Source organism: Sorex fumeus, unplaced genomic scaffold (genome assembly GCF_029834395.1).
Source record: "Sorex fumeus unplaced genomic scaffold, SorFum_2.1 ptg000128l, whole genome shotgun sequence".
Classification (NCBI taxonomy): Eukaryota; Metazoa; Chordata; class Mammalia; order Eulipotyphla; family Soricidae; genus Sorex; species Sorex fumeus.
Genome location: NW_026606185.1, coordinates 21,081,019 through 21,102,841, shown reverse-complemented (window position 1 = coordinate 21,102,841; position 21,823 = coordinate 21,081,019). Strand labels below are relative to the sequence as shown.

Below are 21,823 nucleotides of genomic sequence, written 5' to 3'. Positions count from 1 at the left end.
TATTTCCAGATGGGAAATGGAAGTATTGCAATTTCCTCTCCTAGGTGATTTATTTCATAGAATATAAGTAGCCATTAGTTATCAGAACCCAGCCTTACCATGCAAGATATGTGATCAGAACAGCAAGACCAGTTTTAGATTACCAACAAGACAGTGCTGAGTGGCAAAGCACTTTTAAAGACCTTTAAATCTTTTGATTTTTTCATATGTAAAACCAAAATGTCTAACTTTACTGACCTGAATTAATCATGACATGGCTGATCTAATGATAAAAAGTCATAGATAAATAGTTGATCTGGGGCTGGAGCGATAACACAGTGAGTAAGGTATTTGCCTTGCAAGCGGCCGACCCAGGTTCGATTCCCAGTATCCCATATGGTCCCCCGAGCACTGCCAGGAATAATTCCTGAGTGCAGAGCCAGGAGTAACCCCTGAGCATCGCTGGGTATGATCCCAGAAGCTAAAAAAAAATTATCTGTCTCAAGAAATTAAACATAGAACTACCATAAAACCCAGCAATTCCAACCATGAGAAATGAGAAACTCTACCCACACAAAAATGTGTATGCAGTTATTCATTATTCAAAATAAGTAATTGTGGAAATAATCTTAACATTTATCAGTTGACGAATAATATAGAAATGTGGTATATCCCTACAATGAAAAATTACAATGTATTAAAAATAAAGGAACTATCAGTTATGATAATACAAGGAATATCACATGGATGAATCTTGAAACAGTATGCTGGTTGGAAGAAGGCAGTTACATAATACATATTGTATAATTCTATTTGTAGGAAATGTTCAGAAGAGGCAGAATCTCTAAAGTACACAGTTAATGTCCTGGTTTGGGGGATTCAGAACACGGGAAAGTGAAGGCTAATGCCCAGGATTTCTTGGAATAATAAAAATTTTCTTATCTTACATTTTGGGGATGATTGTACAATTTAGTGAACATACTAAAAATTGAATTATATGCTTTAAATAAATAAATGTTATGTTTTGGAAACCAATAAAATAAGTAATAAAGATATAAGTAGTATTAATTTGTCACAGAAGCATTGTTACATAGCACTGAAGAACTGTCCTCCCATTGTTCATCGACTTGCTTGAGCAGGCCCAGTAACGTCTCCATTGTGAGAGTTGTTGTTACTGTGTTTGGCATATCGAATATGCCGCAGGTAGCTTGCCAGGCTTTGCCGTGCGGGCGAGATATTCTCGATAGCTTGCCGGGCTCTCTGAGAGGGGCGGAGGAATCGAACCTGGGTTGGCCGAGTCGGCCGTGTGCAAGGCAAACACCCTACCCACTGTGCTATCGCTCCAGCCCATTGTTACATAATATTTGCAATTATATAAATTATGTAATTTATCCTGAAGAAGATAAATAGAAGAAGTTTGGGAAATAATTTGAGGATCTGTGAACTATATATCTACCTAAAGAGCCATTTGTGTTATATTTAATCATCATTTTTGACAAAGAAAAAAACAATTTGAGAATAAAAAAGAAAAAAAAGGAAGAAGAATAAAGAGGAGAGGGTAGAGAGAGTAAGACAATTACTCTTCATGATTAGATAAGACAAAAGGCAGAGAACAGAATAGTCAAAGGCCTTAATTCTGATTATGTAATATAAATTATCTATATGAGAAGAAAGACTTTAGAGAAACTCAAATAATTGTTTCAAAGAGGATTCTGAAGTTTAAAATTTTGAGGAAGATTTTGAATTTCTATATTTCACATAGAAATTAGAAGTGTTTAAATTAAAGAAGCTTATTTTGAGCATAGGTTCATAATTAAGGAATATAAAAAAAGGATGAGAATCAAATGAATTGCCCCAAGAGGGCTAAAGTCCAAGAAAGAAAGAGAGAAAGAAAGAAACAAAGAAAGAAAGAAAGAAAGAAAGAGACAGATAGAGAAAGGAAAGAGAAAACCAGGACATAAAAACGGAATCCCTTCAAAAATATGAATTGGAACAAACAGAAGAATAAGGACAATCCCAAAGCTTGGACCAGATGGTATAATGTGAACAGATGATGATGAAGGAGGAGGAAGGGTAGGAGGAGGAGAAGCAGGAGGAAGAGCAGGGGCAGAGAGAGGGGGAGGACAAAACATACAATTCTCAAACTTTAGAAACTTCTCTATAAAATAAAATGATCTTCAGTTGAAAAGAATAGGAAGAAAAAGCATGGTGAAGAATAATTCCAATCCTAGAAAATTCTTATATGCAATAACTTATACATTTATATTTTATTCTGGATCTCCCATGTGAACTTTAGGTACATAACAATTCACTTCAAAGTACTTGGCACAAAGTTGCTTAAAAATCAACTCTTTACACTCAATGCCACTTTTGCAAACCATAACACCCAAAAGGAGAGAGAGAACAGAGGGGAATGGGAGGGATGGGGGGTGGGAGGGATACTGGGATCCATAGTGGTGGGAAATGGGCACTGGTGGAGGGATGGGTATGTGATCATTGTATAATTGAAACCCAAGCACAAAATTTGTAAGTCTATAACTGTACCTCATGGTGTCTCACTGATAAAAATTTTAAAAAAACAACCCTTTAGTTGTCCCCCTCCCCTTTATAACCTCCATTCCTCATCCCCAATAAACATCTGGTCTCTATTCTGAGTTTTCTTCTTCAGAGATTAGAAGTATAGATAATATCCTGAAAGCTTTCCTCTCCTTCTTATCATCAAGTCCAAGTTTTATAATCTCTGAAAATTATCATTTTCTAAGTATTACTGTTACTGTTTGAGTCTCATTACTATATTCTTCTACCTGGAAAGGTCACTGAGAGGTCACTGTCCTCCCATTGTTCATTGATTTGCTCGAGCGGGCCCAGTAACATCTCCATTGGAGACTTTGTTGTTACTGTTTTTGGCATATCGAATACATCACGGGGAGCTTGCCAGGCTCTGCCGTGTGGGCGAGATACTCTCGGTAGCTTGCCAGGCTCTCTGAGAGGGGCGGAGGAATCGAACTCGGGTCGGCCATGTTGGCTGTGTGCAAGGCAAACGCCCTACTGCTGTGCTATCACTCCAGCCTGGAATATTATATTTATTTTCTAATCGATTCTTCTTCCATTTTACTTATTTTTCATTTCATCTAAAGATATCTTTTCCGAAGGTGAAGTTGATATCAACTTTCTTTACTTCTATTCACCAACACACACAAACAAGAATATGAAGTTTGAGATTTTAAACACAACCTGGAGAAGTCACTATAAGATGTCTATATATTACCTATATATAGGACATATATGTATGTATGTATGTATATATGCATGACAGTAGTTTTGTGCTGTATACAGGGCACCTTGCATTATCTTGACCTAGACACATTTGATTTTTTTTAATTAATTAATTTATTTATTGAATCACCATGGGAAAGGTTACAAAGCTTTCAGGTTTAGGTCTCAGTCATGCAAATATCAAGCACATTTCCCTTTACCAAAACTTATTTTTTACCATGAAGAACCACAATAAAACCCCACCCCCCCATCCCTTCCAGTCCCTGTGGGGCAGATGAATTCTAGTTAACACTCTATCTGCTTTGATTAGATTCATTGTTTCAATAAAAGATTCACCACTATTATTTAGAGTTTACCCCCCCCCCCAAATCAGACATGCTGACAAAGCATTGTGAAGTGATTTGCTTTCTACAGCTGGGTTCAAGAATTATATGTTGGTTTTGGATTTCTGCTATTTTACTTATTGACCTTGGAAGTATTTCTACTGAAAGTCAGATAGTTAAGAAATTGGTTTCTGTGCTCTGGAGTCGTGGCCGTGCTGGAGAGCCGCTAGTGGGGGGCAACTGGTGGCCTCGGTAGGGCGTGAAGGGCGGACCGAAACGTCCCCCTTCCCATGCGGTTTTAGTCACCCCCACACCCCCGGCTCATACCTGCTGTCCACAAGGCTCCCATGCAGCCGCCATCTTTCTTTCCAGAGAGGAGAAGGCGACTGGGGCAACACCCTTTCCCCTCCGGACACACCTGATGGCCTGGATTAACGCATAGTCCGTTCACTTTTCTGCTCCAAGCTGCCGGGTTCTGCATTAAGTCCTTGTGCTTCTGGGGCCGTGGCCGTGCTGGAGAGCCGCTCGCGGGGGGCAACTGGTGACCTCGGTAGGGCGTGAAGGACGGACCGGAACGCCCCCCTTCCCATGAGGTTTTAGTCGCCCCCACACCCCTGGCTCATACCTGCTGTCCACAAGGCTCCCATGCAGCCGCCATCTTTCTTTCCAGAGAGGAGAAGGCGACTGGGGCAATACCCTTTCCCCTCCGGACAGACCTGATGGCCTGGATTAACGCATAGTCCGTTCACTTTTCTGCTCCAAGCTGCCGGGTTCTGCATTAAGTCCTTGTGCTTCTGGGGCCGTGGCCGTGCTGGAGAGCCGCTCGCGGGGGGCAACTGGTGACCTCGGTAGGGCGTGAAGGACGGACCGGAACACCCCCCTTCCCATGAGGTTTTAGTCGCCCCCACACCCCTGGCTCATACCTGCTGTCCACAAGGCTCCCATACGGCCGCCATCTTTCTTTCCAGAGAGGAGAAGGCGACGACACATTTGATTTTTCTCTAATTTTTTTCCTGGATGTTATTCCACTAATACCATTATCTAATTAACTCTAGTTCTTTCAGTCCTAATCTCAGCCAGGATTTCCTGGAGTATGTTTCCCTGATCTTCTTAAATCAATACCCTATTACAGAACCATAATCTATTTTGTAGGTATCATACAAAGTGATAACCTGGGATAGACTAATGACTCAGAAGTTTCACGAACCACTATACTTGTCATCTTTGAGACTAACTTAGGGTGAGCCTCTTGGTCAAGTTCACCATCTCCTTTATGGCTTCCTAATAGGGCAAGTATAGAGGATGTGTTTCAGAGAGGGTAGATAAACAGTAAACAGTTTGGGCTCAGGAACCCAGGCATTTAATCTTACATACCAAGTGTTTTTTTGGAAAGCTAAAAAACACCAGTTGTCATTTTCTAGAATTCACTGGGGTGCTACACTAATACCATGGAATTCTGAATCTGACTAGGTGTTTCCTAAGAAGAAAAGGACAGCCCTGATTGTAGAGGGCACTATCATAGAAACACAGGAAGAACATCCAGAATAATTCACCAATAGTCCTTACAGTGATAATAATTTAAAATTTCTTGGTGTGATTGAGTAATGTTTAGTTTTACCATCAACAAAACAGAACATAAGTGTAGGAAGCATCTGTTTATCATTATAGTATCCATTTTATAAACACATGCACCATGATAGTAGGCATTTATTGAATAATTTTTTAATGAATAATTGAGAGAGCTCTTAAGTTGTCAAAGTATGGTAGAACTGTAGCACTGTTCTCCCATTGTTCATAGATGTGCTCAAGTGGGCACCAGTAGTATCTCCATTGTGATACTTGTTGTTACTGTTTTTGGCATATCGAATACTCCATGGGGAGCTTGCCAGAGTATGGTAAGAAGGTAATAATAGCATCATGATAACGATCATCCTGTTGTTCATCGATTTCCTCAAGCAGGCACCAATAACGTCTTCTTCGTCCTCACTCTTGAGATTTTAGAAAGTGCCATATTCAAGGCTCTTTCCGGGTCAGGAGAATGAGACCCATCATTGTCACTGGTTTTTGGCATACTGAGTACACCATGGGTAGTTTGCCAGACTCTGCCATGCAGGCAGTATACTTTCGGTAGCCTTCTGGGTTCTCCAGAGTAAGAACTAGATAATAAGATATTGCACGGCCACAAATGCTTCCGGGAGCTGGGTTTTATAGTTCTTTCTGGGTCTTGGCCATTGATGGGATTACCTGGCACCGGCGGCAGTTAGTGGGTGTGACACCTACCTACTGGAAGATGGGGGATCTGGGTGGAGGAGGCCCAGTCCTGATCTAAGCAGGCTTGGAGATCTCAGCCCCAGGATAATAGCATAATGCTAGAAAAAATAATTCAAGCATATCTTCTGTGTCTGGGATCAGTTTTCGTGTTCTTATTTATAAAGTCTGACCATTTTTTCTTTCTTGGATCAATAATACTGTGATGTCACCATACAACAAAAATCCACTACCAGTTAACCAAACATACTTTTTTCATAGGAAATCACAACATCATTTTAAAATATGATAAGATTTATGGAGTTAGGGCTTAGTGAGTACTGGACTGCATGAGAGAAGCCCACACTACTGACTGCAATTTCTGGTATTACTGTGTGTAGTCCTTGGCACCACAACAACTGGGAGCCCCCATCTCCTGGACTCTTAACAACAACAATGAGATAATAATATTCACTAGTTTAAAAATTTAATTTAATTTTTCACGATGAAGATATATACATATATATATATTTAAAAAGAGATACACTGAAAAACACTGACTTTAAGTTTTTGTATCAAGACAAATAAGATCTTCATGTCTTCAAAAAACTTTCAATAGAGATGAATGGGTAATATTATCTAAATAGGTAATATGAAATATGGCAAAAAGAAATTTAGAGGTAAAAGACATAGATTGAAAAGTCTTTTGAATACGATGTTTTCATTTGCAACTCATTCTAGGACAGAGGTCAAATGAAATATTTTTGAAAACTAAGAGCAACTGACTTCGTTTATTTTTATTTTTATTATTTTTTTATTATTTTTTAATGAATAACTATGAGGTACAATTACAGACTTACAAACTTTTGTGCTTACATTTCAGTCATACAGTGATTGAGTACCCATCCCTCAACCAGTGCCCATTCTCCACCACCAATGATCCCAGTATCCCTCCCACATCTCCACCCCATCCCCCTCACCTCACCCCGCCTCTGTGGCAGTGCATTCTCTTTGGCTCTCTCTCTCCTTTTGGGTGTTGTGGTTTGCAATTAGAGGCATTGAGTGGCCATCATGTTCGGTCTATATTCTACTTTCAGCACGCATCTTGCCTTAGTTTATGAAGTAGAATGCTAAGCCAGGCTTGCTTTACTATTACCCTTTTATTTATTTTTATAAACTTGTTCACAATAATTTATTACATTTAATATTTTAACACCAATCCCACTTGTTGTATTTCACCCTGGAGCCATTAAGCCCTTCTATAAGAGATTACTAACATGTTGTTAAAGGTTGAGCCTCGTGTGCTTATATAAATAAATAAATAAATGAATAAATGAATGTATTCCCCCCCCCCCAGATTGGTTGCATTCTACTTTAAATTCCATCAAATGTGGTGTTCTACTCTTGGTACATCAGTGGTATAAAGTATGAGATGTTGTGTGGCTGCAAATGTGGCCACACACTCTAGGACTTAACATACAGTTACACAGCAGATTCACTCATGAATAAGGCTCGTTTCAGACTGTGGAGAATGACTGTGAGTTTGGGAGGTTTTTGATTTCTAGGGTTTTTGTTGGGGGCAGGAAGGGCATTCACCTGCCTCACTCTGAGTTGCAGGTGACAGCTTGGTGCGGGGCCTGGAGGCATCTCTGAGACTTGTCATTCTATGTTGCTCTCTTCTGAGAACTTTATTTCTGATTCTATGGATAATGATCATAAATGAGATTATATGACACCAAAGGTGGTTTGTGGGCCTGACTGCCAAGTTACTGGAAACACAGGGAGATGAGGGGAGTACCTTGTTCCCAAATCCTTGTGAACCTGGAGATTTCAGTCACAAGTCCCATATACCTGGGTTTTTCTGCAGAATCACTCATGGGTGAGGCTTGTCTGAGCCTGTGAAGAGTGGCCATGAACACGGCAGTGATTAAGTTCTGGAGTTCTTCAGCTACCAGGGCTCTGCTGGGACAGGGAGGGGAACCCACCCACTCCCCTCTAAGTTGCCCTGGATGGGATAGTACTATTTTATCCTTTAAAAATGTCCTTTGTTTTGGGGCCACATCCAGTGGTGATCAGGACTTTCTCTTACCTCTGCATTCACGAATCATTCCTGGCAGGGCTAGGGGTGCATGGGGATGGAACCTGGGTCAGTTCTGTGCTCTATATGCTGTACTATCCTTTTGGCTACAGTGGTTTATTTTTGAAAATTTATTTGGCTGACAGGGAAGCACAAACACTGAACTTACTTATGCAAAATAACTCTTATAGAAAGAAACTAGGAAAATAATATTAAGTGTTAATGGGAACTGGTTTTCATAGAAACAATTTTTTCTCATTTCTCCTACTGGAATTTATTTCATTGTAAAAAATCAACAATATAACTAAGTAAAAAGATAAGACTCAGAAATGACATTTTTCAGCAAAACTAGTAGAAACCTCACAAGATCCAAAGGCAAGAAGTCATGCACAGAAGATATAATTACATGGCAAGTGAACATATAAAGGGACCTAGACATAGCAGAGTTCAGAAAAATCTATCAAGTATTCACTCTCCTAGAGGGAGGACTTTAATCTCAGAGGAAAGTGCTGCAGAAAAGGGGAACTAATAGATGATAAATGTGGTAGAAGATAAATAGACAAAACTCTTTTAAGAGCCAGACAAAACTTTCTAAAAATAGCTATCACTTGTATTCCTAACTTGTGAGGTCTTTTATGAAGCAGTTGAGTGAGAAAAGCATTAGGTTTCTTCCCAGAATCAGATGACAAGTCACTACATATATACCACTGCACTGTCCTCCCATTGTTCATAGATTTGCTAGAGCGGGCCCAGTAATGTCTCCATTGTGAGACTTCTGTTACTGTGTTTGGCATATCAAATACATCATGGGTAGCTTGCCAGGCTTTGCCATGCGGGCAAGATACTCTCAGTAGCTTGCTGAGCTCTCTGAGAGGGGTGGAGGAATCGAACTTAGCTCAGCTGGGCCGGCTTCACACAAGGCAAATGCCCTACCGCTGTGCTATTGCTCCAGCCTCACTACATATATATTTCATATTATTAAAAAAAAGTTATAATGAGAGCAGCAGAATCAGAAGTCATTGAGTCATAAATGCTTTAAAAACTACTGTCCATCATTACTTCTACAGAACTTTCTAACTCCCTAGGAAAATGCAACTCACTCAAATAGGAATAACATAAAAGTAATACACAGTGGTACTAAAAGAAATATGGAAAAGGACCTTACATATTTCTTGTAAATAATAAAATACACTGAAAACAATGAAAATAAACCAAAAGATTAAAAGCATAGTCACCTCATTAAAAGTAAGAATTAATGAATTAGATATAATGGTAAAGGAAGATCACAAAGCAGAATGATAAGATCTTGGGGGAGGAAATAAAATGAGAAAAAACAGGAGGGTGCTGACAGCTGGGAGATGAAAAATATGAAGTGGCAGAATTGAAGAAAAAGAAGGTAAATTAAGGGACATAAGAGATAAAATTGAGAAAAACAAAAATGTGGCGTAGGGATAAAAATGATGAAGGAATGGAAAGAAATTACATAAAATAAGGATGTATGTTTTACACACACACACACACACACACATACAGAGAGAGAGAACATAGCTGCAACCCTCCCCCCCCCCCCCCAAAGAAAAGTTTAAAATATGCAATTGAGGTGCCAAAGCGATAGTACAATGTGTATGGCACTTGCTTTGCATGCAGCCGCACTAGGTTCAAGCCCTAGCACCTCATATGGTCCCCAGAGCACCTCCAGGAATGATCACCGAATGCAGAACTCTGAACACTGTGGTGTGCGTGGCCCCCAAACAAACAAGAAACCAAAAATATGTAGTTGAATAATTATTTTAATCTTTTATCATTCCATACTCAAAACCTTTGTGGGTTATTTAATATATCCAAAATATATTAAAGACCCTATAGCAAGCCTGTCTCTATAACAAGCACTGAGGCAAGCAGAGGCAGAACTCAACATCTTTGCTTCAGTGGAGTCTTCAGGGACATGATCCTATTGGCAAATAAAACATATGGGTATTAATCAAACCAAAGAACTCTCAGTATTGAAAAAGAAATGAGGCCTTCAATTAAAAGTCAACTTACTGATTGGGAGAAAATTCCATACACCATATATCAGACAAAGGGCTAACAATCAAGATATAGAGAACTAAGAATCAAGAAATATAAAGCACTCTCAAAGTTCAACAACAACAGAGAAGCACAGTAGACACATTTGGATGGTAAACAGGAACATAAAAAGTATTCATCATCAGTGATTTTCAGTGAAATGCAAGTCAAAGCGACAGTGAGATTATCACCTTAACACTAGTGAGAATGAATGGTTTGTATCAAAAAGTCAGAAGCGAAAAGTGGGGATCTGGTGAAAAAAAGGAGTTTGTTGGACTACTGCCTGGTTCATCTTTGGAAAATGGTTTGGAGACCTCCTAAAAATTATAGTAAGAACTCCCATATGACTCAGTATTCTACTCCTGGACATGTATACCCCAAAACATAAAAACATAAATTCAAAAGCACATATACATGCATGTTTATCATGACATTGTTCACAATAACCAAAACTTGGAAACAATAAAAGTTCCAGACAACAGATAAGTGGATAAAGAAATGATGGTATATCTACACAGTGAAATAGTATTCAGCAACTGCAACTCCATACTACTCAGAAAAGATGAAATCTTGGAAGTTTATTGCAACTTGGATGGAATTATAGGGTGTCATGCTAAGTAAATTGAATCAGAAAGTAAGAGATAAATGCTGGATGATGTTGCTCACAGGAGTTCTAAAGAAACAAAGCAAGGGATTAGACAATTCCCAGTAGTAACAGATAATGAAACAGGATCAACAGAAATGAGAACTGAAGAGGTTAAGAGGGTGGGGAGATGGGACGATGGGGTGATGGTAGAATTATCTTGACACATTGGTGGCGGTATTGGTATAGCAGCACTGCAAGTATAAAATGCTTTCAGTATTATTGTAAATGATGATACTCAATAAAAATTAAAAAGAATAATTATCTTAAAATATAATTGAAGAATCAGGTAGAGACTCACAGGAGCAGGAACACAGATTTATATACTGTAGCGTTAGTTTTGATATCCAGCACCATGTGTCGCCCTGGGCACTTGCAGGGTGTAACTCCTGAGCATGACTGGGTATGAGCAAACAGACAAAAATATATATAAAATGATTATAATTTTCTTGAAAGTCTCACAAAACCATTTGGGTTTAGTTTTTTTTCTGAGTAAAATCTAAGTTAATATGTCATTTTTTAAAACTATTAGAGATACATTAAAGATTCTCTTCGTGCTGTTCTGAAGAATTAATTTTTCTAAGAAATTGTACATTTAAATTTCGAATATATTGGTAAGAAGTTTATTTCTGTTGTATTTGTGTATATATTGTTATTTACTGTATATTATCTGGATTCCTTTAATTCTTAATAGCATTTATGTTATGTTTCCTTTATTTTTCTTTGGTGAGTTTATTCTGAGGTTTATCATTGTAATCAATATTTCCAAAGATGAGAAACTGTACAAAATGTTCATGGTGATTTCTTCTGAGTTACTTCTGTTATCCTCTTTATGTTTGTGTGCATTTTACAAAATCTCCGGTAAATGTACATTAACTTTATGAACTTCACAACAATTCATATAAAATGATATAATTTTAAACAAAATAAATGTAGGTTGCATAGGAAATTCATAACTGGTCAAATGACTTCTATACATGACATACAATGATGTCATGAAAGCTTATACATGTTCTATTAAATTCATTCTAGTTTGCTTATATTCTAAAAATATATTTTAAACATCAACCTTGAAAATGATATTAGATCATCTTCAAGACTTAAAATATGATACATCTTTAAAATATTTAAAATTTTGATTCAGATTTAGTGTTTTTCTAATATTGAAAGTGAAACCTTATTAGTAGTTCCAATAACACTTTTAGATGGCTAAAATAGTAACAGACTGCCCTTTCTCTGAAATTCTTTTACCATTTGCTGCAAAATTATAGTAACAAATAATACTAAGATGACCATTAATATAAATTATTTTCCTTATAATTTGCACATATCCAGAACAATAGCAAATGGTGATCCTGTAATAGAAAGACATACCTTGATGATGACATTTAATAAAACTAAATATAATGTTCTACTTTATCATCCAAGAGTGAGAGAAACAAGTCAACATGATTCCATATGAAAATGTCTCAAAATTTTTAGCTGAGTAGAGGCAGGTTGGCATGGTTGAAAACCATGCACATTGATAAGCTAGCACATTGATAAAGTAAGGTGTTCATGCACAAAAATTTCTGATAAAAATGAAAATCCTCATTTCAGCTAAAGTATGGTTCAGACAATTATAGTACACGTTAAGAGAGATGGTAATTTTAAAGTCTAGTTCTTAGAGAACTGTTAAAGGAATGGTTCTTTTAAAGATAAGAAATAAAAAGTTATAGGCTAATAATATTTTTCAGTAAACATTTGATAGTCACTTGGAAGAACAATTAGACTGAATTTACTGTGTTAAAAGAGTGCTAAGAATGGAAACTTGCTTCTGGGGTGAATCACCTTTTCTAGCTAGGGGTCATTTGGTAATATGTATAAAAATCCTTAACATTTTGCCTACTTACTGGCTTAGCTCGTCTATTTTCAGAAATTTCTACTGAGCAAGTACTTAGAGGTTTACTGATATATTTGTAATAGCAAAAGATTTGGTATGTTACTGTTAATAAGAGGAAAAGCAAAACAAGTGTGAAAAAATAGAATCAGAGCAAAAAGAACTAGGGAAAGAGAATAGAACTTAGTAGGACAGAAATTAATGTTATAAGTACAGGGGTGGAAAGAGATGAAGACATTATTAGAAGATTACTAGTCAAAATAAGATTGAATGCAGGCCACTGAGGCAATGGCCCAATTTTTTTGTTAATTAGATGAGAGAATTGTGATTGCTAAAATAAAACTTAGATTGAGGATCTATACTGAAGTGAGGTCAACAAAAATAGCTAACGGTGGGAAATTACTCTTTAGCATTTGAAAATGAAGAAATCTATTACTAGTATGTGTCATATTGCTCGTAATTGCTCGTAATGTTGAAGAAGGAAATTGATTAGATTAGTCTTTAAAGCCACAACAATAGAGGACTTCAAGATGTAGTAATGTAAGGAAATGCTAGTTTTAAGAGTATGCATTCCGCATTAAGAAAAGAGTCCAGATATGAGATTATCTCCATTTAAAAATAAAAGAAAATGAAAAGCAAAAATAATTTCTACAGAATAGTATTCAAACATTTTATCTACTCAAATTTAAATTAATGTATATTTGGGAATACCAAACAGAAATATATCTCTATTCTTTATATAAATATTTCATGTAAATATTTGAAAAATAAAAAATATAACTATGATATGTAGCCATGGCAGAGCCTGGCAAGCTCCCCCTGGAATATTTGATATGCCAAAAAGAGTAACAATAACGGATCTCATTTCCCTGACCCTGAAAGAGTCTCCAATATGGCAGTGTTGGGAAAGATGAGTAAGGAGAGACTGCTAAAATCTCAGGGCTGGGACAAATGTAGACGTTACTGGCGCTCGCTCGAGTAAATCAATGAACAACGGGATGACAGTGATATAGTGATCACTTATCACTTATCACTTAATCCCCGTTATTCATCGATTTATTCGAGCGGGTGCCAGTAACGTCTCCATTCATCCCAGTTGTGTGCTAGCGTAGCCCAATGGTATCTGTTCGTTCTAGGAACATGCAGAGCCTCAAACCGATCATTCAGGGTCTTGACGAAGAAGTCTGACCATCTTATAGGTGGGCGTCCACGTGATCTTTTGATGTCCCGTGGAATCCAATCAGTAATGGCTCTAGTCCAGCGGTTGTCTGTAAACCTCATTACGTGTCCAGCCCATCTGATTTTTGATGTCTTGGCAAATGAGACAGCGTCCCTGATTCTTGAGCGTTGACGAAGATCAGAACTCCGGATTCTATCTCTCATTTGAGTGAATCGTGATATTCCAAGCATAGTTCTTTCGATTCCTCTTTGAGAGACCCGAATAGCGTTCTCATCCTGTTTTCATAGGGTCCAGGTCTCTGAGGCATATGTTAATGCAGGAAGAATAGTGGAATCAAAGAGATGTGCTTGTAGCTGGAGGTTCTTTGTCCTTTTAGTTATTTCTTCAATGCTCTTGAAGGCATTCCAAGCTGCTCTCTTCCTCCTGCGCAACTCAGGTGCCAGGTCATTCATCATGTTGATTTCTCGACCTAGGTATATATAACTGTTGCATTTGGAGATGGTGGTTCCATTGAGAGCGAATGGAGCATCAGGAACAAGGCTGTTTCTCATAAACATTGTCTTCGTAAGATTCAGCTGTAGTCCGACCTTTCCACATTCACGGTCAAAGTCATTCAGCATTTGTGTCGCTTGGCTGATGTTTGGTGTTATTAGAACGATGTCATCAGCAAAGCAGAGGTGGTGTAGTTGCCGACCATCTATCTTCACTCCCATGTTTTCCCATTCTAGTCGTCGCATGATGTTCTCGAGGGTGGCACTGAAGAGTTTTGGTGAAATGGTATCACCCTGCCGAACCCCTCTCTTATATGGATGATTACTTCTTTGTAGAATGGTGAGATTTTGGTAGTGAATCCGCAATAGAGCTCACGAAGGATCCTGATGTATTGAGTTTGTACGCCCTGATTGGCTAGGGCTTCCATGACCGCTTCCGTCTCAACAGAATCAAAGACCTTCTTTAAATCAATGAACGTTAGACAGAGCGGCATCTTGAACTCCCGAGATACCTCAATGAGCTTGGTTATTGTGTGGATATGGTCGATGGTACTGAATCCTTTTCGGAACCCTGCTTGCTCGCATGGTTGTCCTTCATCTAATGTTCTGCTAATCCTATTCAGGATGACTCGAGTGAATAGTTTGTAGATGACAGACAATAGGCAGATTGGGCGATAGTTGCCAATGTCGTGGATGTCTCCTTTCTTGTATAGTAGTACAGTCCTGCTGTTTTTCCATTGGGATGAAACCTTGCATTCAGACAGGTAGTGTGTGAAGAGTCGAGCCAATGTATTGATGAGTACTGATGGTAAGTTCTTCAGGTGTTCAGGTCTGATCTTGTCTGGGCCAGGTGCTCTTTGTTTCTTTACCGACGAGATGGCATGTTGGATTTCGGAAGGGAGAACATTGGGAACGACATATCCATCATGTGGTATGTGGTATGTGGGCAAGTGGATGTGGCTATTAAAGAGATCTGAGTAGAAGTCATGAATAATCTTCTCAATTGCCCTTCTGGAAGATGTGATAGATCCATCATGATGTCGGAGGGCAGACATCTTGGTTTTGTAGTTGGTGAAGGACAGGCGGGCATTACAAATGTTTTTCCCAGCTTCTGCTGCATCTACCAGTACTGCTGCTCTCCTGTTTTTGAGGTCATCCTTGATGGCTTCTCTGCACTGTTTTGCTAGTTTGGATGTTCGCTTGTGGTTGCCTGAGGCAATATAGTGATACAGTGATGATATGTAGCATACTTTATAGCCACGGATAATTTTTTTTTTTATTAGTGAAGCAACATGAGGTACGGTTGTAGATTTACAAATCTTTGTGCTTGGGTTTTGGTCATACAATGATCAAATACCCATCCCTCCACCAGTGCCCATTTTCCACCACCATGGATAATATCCCCCCCTCCCGCCCCCCCCCCCCCACCCTGCCTCTGTGGCAGGGCATTCCCTTTTGTTCTCTCTCTCCTTTTGGGTGTTGTGGTCTGCAAAAGAGGCATTGAGTGGCAAACATGTTCAGTCCATAGTCTACTTTCAACATGCATCTCCCCTCCTGGGAGGATCCTCCAAACACCATTTATTTGGTGCTCCCTTCCCTATCTGAACTGCCCTTTCCCCTAGAATACCCGGGTGGCCTCTAAGCTATGGAGTAATCCTCCTGGTGTTGATCTCATCTGTTCTTGGGTATTAATCTCATATTTTGTTACTTTATATCCCCCAGATGAATGCAATCTTTCTATGTCTACTTTGATGACATTCAGTATTTCAACACCAGACCCACCATTATTATTTGAGATTTTACCCCAACACTCAGATCTGCTGAAAAGGCAACAGTAGACAATTTGTGTTCTATTGCTGGTTATGAATAACATATGATGTCGGGTGGCTGCAGTTAGGCCATGTGATTTTGAAATTCTGAAATTTTAATACTTAAATCTGGAGGAATTTCTGCCAAAAGCCACTGGGTTTTGAGATTTGCTCCTAGTCTCTGGGATAATGGCCATTGAGCAGCTTGAACAGGAGCCAGAGAGGCCATTTATGGGCGATGACTTGGGGTCTTGTTGGGGTGGGGAGAACAGGCCTGGCTCCACCCCCATCCTGTGAGGCCCAACAAGTTTCGTTACTGTGGACCCAGACCTGACTGTCCAATGGCCTCTGGATGACGGCCACAGAGCTGCCAAGGGGGAGTAGGTGGAGGGACACCACCCTTTCCCCCCTGGGGTGGCCCGGCGACAGTAACCTACCGCGTAGTCCGGACGCATTTCTGCCAAAAACCACTGGGTTTCGAGATTTGTTTCTGAGTCTCTGGGATCATGGCCATTAAGCAGCTTGATCCAGAGCCAGAGAGGCCGTTCATGGGCGATGACTTGGGGTCTCATTGGGGTGGGGAGGACAGGACCGGCTCCCCCCCCCAACCCGTGAGACCCTGCATGTCTCGTCACTGGGGGCCCAAACCTGACTGTCTGATGGCCTCTGAAGGGTGGCGGCCACTGGGCTGCCAGGGGGAACAGGCCAAGGCATGAAACCTATTCCCACCTGGAGTGGCCCAGCACTGTTAACCTACTGCAGGGACTAGACGCATTTCTGCCAAAAGCTGCTGGGTTTCCAGATTTGTTTCTGAGTCTCTGGGATCATAGCTATTAAACAGTTCAATCAGGAACCAGAGAGGCCATGCCTCCAATTATATAGCTGAGCCGGAGGTGGTTTGTGGGTGTGTTTCCCACATACCTAACTTTTGGCCGTTTACTTTCTTGGTAAACTTTGCCCCAAGTTTTTGGGGTCTGGCCAAAGGCACAGCAGCAACTTTGGGGTATCTGAAAGTCTGAAGGCGCCATCAGGCTGCCGATGCACTCACCTCGCAGGTACAGATTGACCTGCTGGTGGCACCATACCCCCTTATTATGCATGATATTTTATTTAAATTAAAAAATTATTTTGTTTTGTTTTTGGGCTATCTACAGAGATACTCAAGAGCTACCCCTGGTTCTACATTCAGGAATTCCTCTTGGTGGTGCTTAGGGGACCATATAGGATGTCAGAAACTGAATCTGAGTCAGCTGTGTGGAAAGCAAGCACCCTATTCACTGTACTATCTCTCCACTCCCCCCCCCCCCAAATTTTATTAGGGGCTATTCTGATGATGTTTACTCAGTCTACACATTGCTCCCTGATATTGGGCTGGTGAAATGTGGTATCAAGAATCAAACTCTGGGCTATGCACAGGATAGGCATATGCTTTACTGCCTGAGTATATTGTTGTTACCTGCCTTGTCTTCTTTTTGCAGACTTTAGGGACTTTCAACATGAAAATTATTTGTATTCTCTCATTCATTCATTTTCTGCCCAAGGATTCCAATTGAGGATAATAGGTGGCTAGAGCTCATCCCAGCAGCTCAAGACATAAGCTTGTCCACCAGTCCTGTACCATTGCACCACCCACACACCCATCTCGCTGGGACTTGAACAATGGAGCCATGCCAATGAACTGATACTGCACATCTTTGGAATGTGCAAAGAAGAAATCAAGTTCCTGGGAAAACCCATGGGAACATAGGGAGAACACTCAAGTTCCATACCAACGGTGCCCCGGGTACTAGCTGACCTCTATTTATTTATTTTAAATCATCAAGTTATAAAAAGTGTGTGGGATTTATTTTAAGGACCTTCCAAACAACACAGGGAGCTTAGGAATTAATTACTTCCACCCATACTTGCTCAACCCCATGTCTCATCATCTAACTGATGCATGCCCTGTGTAAGCTCACTCACCCTCAGTCTGTTTATTTATTTTTTGTATTAACTTCAGATGAAGTTAATACAGAAAAGGATGAAGGAGACGTTACTGGGGCCTGCTCGAGGCAATCGATGAATAACAGGATGCTTTGTGACTTGATTTGTGATTGTGATTAACTTTAGAAGAACCTAACAATTTTTAAATTGGTTCACAACCACTGATACTAAAGGGAAGAGGGATGGGCCATTGCTGGCCATGCTTTACCTGATTGATTGGACTTAGCAGTGTGGCATTCAGAGGCCACGCAGACTGTCCCATCAGGGAGCACGGCAGTACCCAGGATCAAATGTGGCTTCTCATCTGCTCAATATGTGGCCTATCAATTAAGCTTTCTCCAGGGCCTGACATCTTAAGCTCCAGAATAGTAAGTTTGGCTGCCTTCGTTTTTCTTTTTCACTGGAGAATGTTGACTAATCTGATATCTTAAGATATATAGAAATATCTTTACATTTTTTCTTTATTGTTTCTGTCCTAGTCTGAACCACAGCATCTCTTGTTTGTATCATTATCATAACTTCCAAACTAGTGAGTGAATAAATGATTGCTGCCCACAGGACATATTCAATTGGGAGTTCTACAAGTGGTAGCTTCTGCAGATATCCTGGATTTAAAATGTTTAAAATGACACCATTTTATTCATTCAGAATATGCTTTCTCTTGTGTTATCTATCTCCATGGGAAGTACTGACCAATTTTTCTGCAAACCATAAATCAATCATCATTTCTATTTTTCTCTTCACACCTCAGCCACTTAATACCCAAATTTGGGTGATAAGTATCAAATTCTCCAATATATTTATCCTTATATTTTTTTCTCATAAGGCCCAGGGATGTGATTCAGTGAGAGTACTTGCTTTGCATGTGCGAAGCTGCAAGTTCCTTCTCCAGCATTGCTTCACATCCTTGGGATCCAGTAATCCTGGCAGTGATCCCAAAGGGATCCCTGGAGTAATCTTCTCAATGCAACCAAATGTGTAAGTCCTAGATATCAAAATATTAATAAATGGAGGAGAAGGGGAAAAAACCTCTTCCATCAGTACTTCTCTGCATTTCCACACAGTGAGAGGTCCTATAGGAGAGAAGTCTTATTTTCTCAACTTTGCATTCCCAGTGCCTAATGCATTTAGTGCTCATATGCACTTGAACTAAAAGCTGTATTGTGTATTTTCAGAAGACATTTTCAATATACAAGGTTGGGAAAAGTGATTAGTGGTTGGGAAAAGTGGTAAGACAAAAGAAACTGGACTACTATCTTACACTATACACAAAAATCAATTCAAAAGGAATTAAAGATGTCTATTCTAGACCAAAATCTATGAAATACATAGAGGAAAATAGAGAAAGACTCCATATGATATTGACTTTGAAGTTCTTAACAAATAAATTCTATTACAAAGAAAATAAAAGCAAAGATAAGCTAATGGGACAACATCAAGTAAAAAAGTGAAAGAAACTTCAGCAATAGTATAGCAGGCAGGACACTTGCCTTACAAGTGACTGATCTGTATTTGATCTCTGGGACACCATATGGTCCCCCCAAGTCCACCAGGAGTGATCTTTGACTCAGAGTGAGGAGTAAGCCCTGAGCATTACTGGGTGTGGCTCCCAAACCAAACCAAACCAAACCAAACCAAACCAAACCAAACCAAACCAAACCAATTCACTATATGATCTTGTAATTCCATTCCTTGGCATCTACCCTAAAGACATAAAAGCACCAATTCATATATATATATCTCCTCCTGCCCCTGTGCCTGGCTGTCCTTGCCGGGGCCCCTTGGAGGGGAGCGGGTTGAGTTTCCCTTCCCGCCCCAACCAGGGCTCTGGCAGCTGAAGACCTCCAGGACCAGCCACCACCATGCTGAGACCACTCTCCACACGCATGAAGGTACCAGCAGAGGAACAAAGGCATGTGGGTCCCGGGGCTGAGATTTCCAAGCCTGCTCGAATTGGGGGCTGAGCATCCTCCACCCAGATCCTCCATATTACAGTAGGCAGGGATCACACCCACCAACTGGCCCCCTGACGCCGTGTAATCCCATCAACGGCCAAGACCCAGAGACTATAAAATGCAGTTCCCGGAAGAATCTTATTATCTCATTCTTACTTTGACAACCTGGCAGGCTACCTACCATATATAACCTGCCCACACGGCACAGTCTGGCAAACGTCCCGTGGCGTACCCAATATGCCAGATACCAGTAACAATGATGGGTCTCATTCTCCTAACCCTGAAAGAGCCTTGAATATGGCACATTTTAAAAAATCTCAGGGCTAGGATGTAGGAGATGTTATTGGGGCCTGCTCGAGGCGATCGATGAACAACAGGATGGTCGTGATCATGATCGTGATATATATGCACCTATATACACATATTTATATTTGCATTTTTTACAGTTCATCCCTTTTATTTCTTTATTTACCAATATGAGTGTGGTCCTCCAGCTTTACCCTTCTCCTTCTGACTACTTTGCTTAATACAACACCCTCTAATTCCATCTAAACTGAAATATTGTATCTTTTATTTTAACTGAGTAGCTTTCTATTATGTATATCTTCCAGTTTCTTTGTCCACTCATTTGTCATTAGACATTTTGGGTTGTTTCCAGATTATCATGACTGCGGTAAATAGTGGTACAACTAACATCAGTACTTGTTAATTGGACTCCAACAATAGAACTGAAGTGATCAAGTAGGGTAGGGAGGGATGGTGCAGACTAGAAGGACATAGGGACAGTTCTGGAGGGTTTGGACACTTTGATGGTAGTGTAGGTGCAGTGACTTTGTACACCACAAGCATAAGCATTCATACTGATATAACTGTTTAATGGTAAAATAATAATAATTAAACAAAGTTGTATTATGCAAGCCAGAGCAAAAGCACAGCGTGTAAAATGTGTGCCTTTCACACAGCTGACTTGGGTTTAGTCCCCAGGACCCCATATGGTTCTCTAAGCCCTGCCAGAAGTGATCCCTGAACCCCACGAATATGTCCTTCCCAATTAAAAAAAGTAGAATTATATACAATTAAGGACATAAAAATGTGTATATAACATAAATTGCAAATTTTCAAACTATTTTACTTATAGACATTGAAGGAGAACTCAAGAGATATAAATAATTGATGTTTTACTATAAAATAAAAATTTAAATAAAAAGCAGCAAATATGCAATCTATAAGCAGAAAAGTCTAGATGCTATGGTTCAAAATCATTTAAAATAGAATGAAATTATTTAAATGGATAGTTTAAATAGTCTAATAGCTTAAAAAACTATTGCTGTCTCAGTACATTCACATAATGAAAATTACCATATTTTCAAACTTGATTTAGATGATAAATGATGTACATTTACCAAGCATTGTTTTATGCCGTATGTATAAATTAACTCATTTAATACCACAACCCTGTGATAGACATTGTTATTATATATTACAGGGATCCCAGGACAGTAATATGTTAAATAAATTAAGGAAGTTGCATAATCAGGAAAGCATACACTGTAAATACAGCTGTCTGACTCCAGAGCTGTGCTTACACATCCTAGAACTAATGATTTAAAAGTGAGCTGCTGACAATGAAGTTGCTCTCTTCACTAATTTACTAATTATACTGGCTCTCTTTATAACTATTGCAATAGATAGAATTCTGGTTCCCATGATCTCTACCCTGATGTTATGACTGTGAACAGATGATGCTTTGCAGATGCCAGTAACTTTTGGGCTTTGGAGATACTTCAAAGGAATGAAGCATATATATTGCGTGTACAAGGCTCCAAGTTCCATCCTTAGCACCTCACGAACCCCTGGCACTTCCAGGGTTCCCTCCCCCAGTACCACCAGGTTTAAAGAACACTGTTTTGCTGAG

The 21,823-nt window shown here is 39.6% G+C and overlaps 1 protein-coding gene across 10 annotated transcripts in view; it reads right to left on the bottom strand.

Moving 5' to 3' along the window:
• The window catches only part of DLGAP1 (DLG associated protein 1), a 511,134-nt gene that overhangs the window by 353,704 nt on the left and 135,607 nt on the right, over positions 1–21,823 (bottom strand). The window lies entirely within an intron of this gene.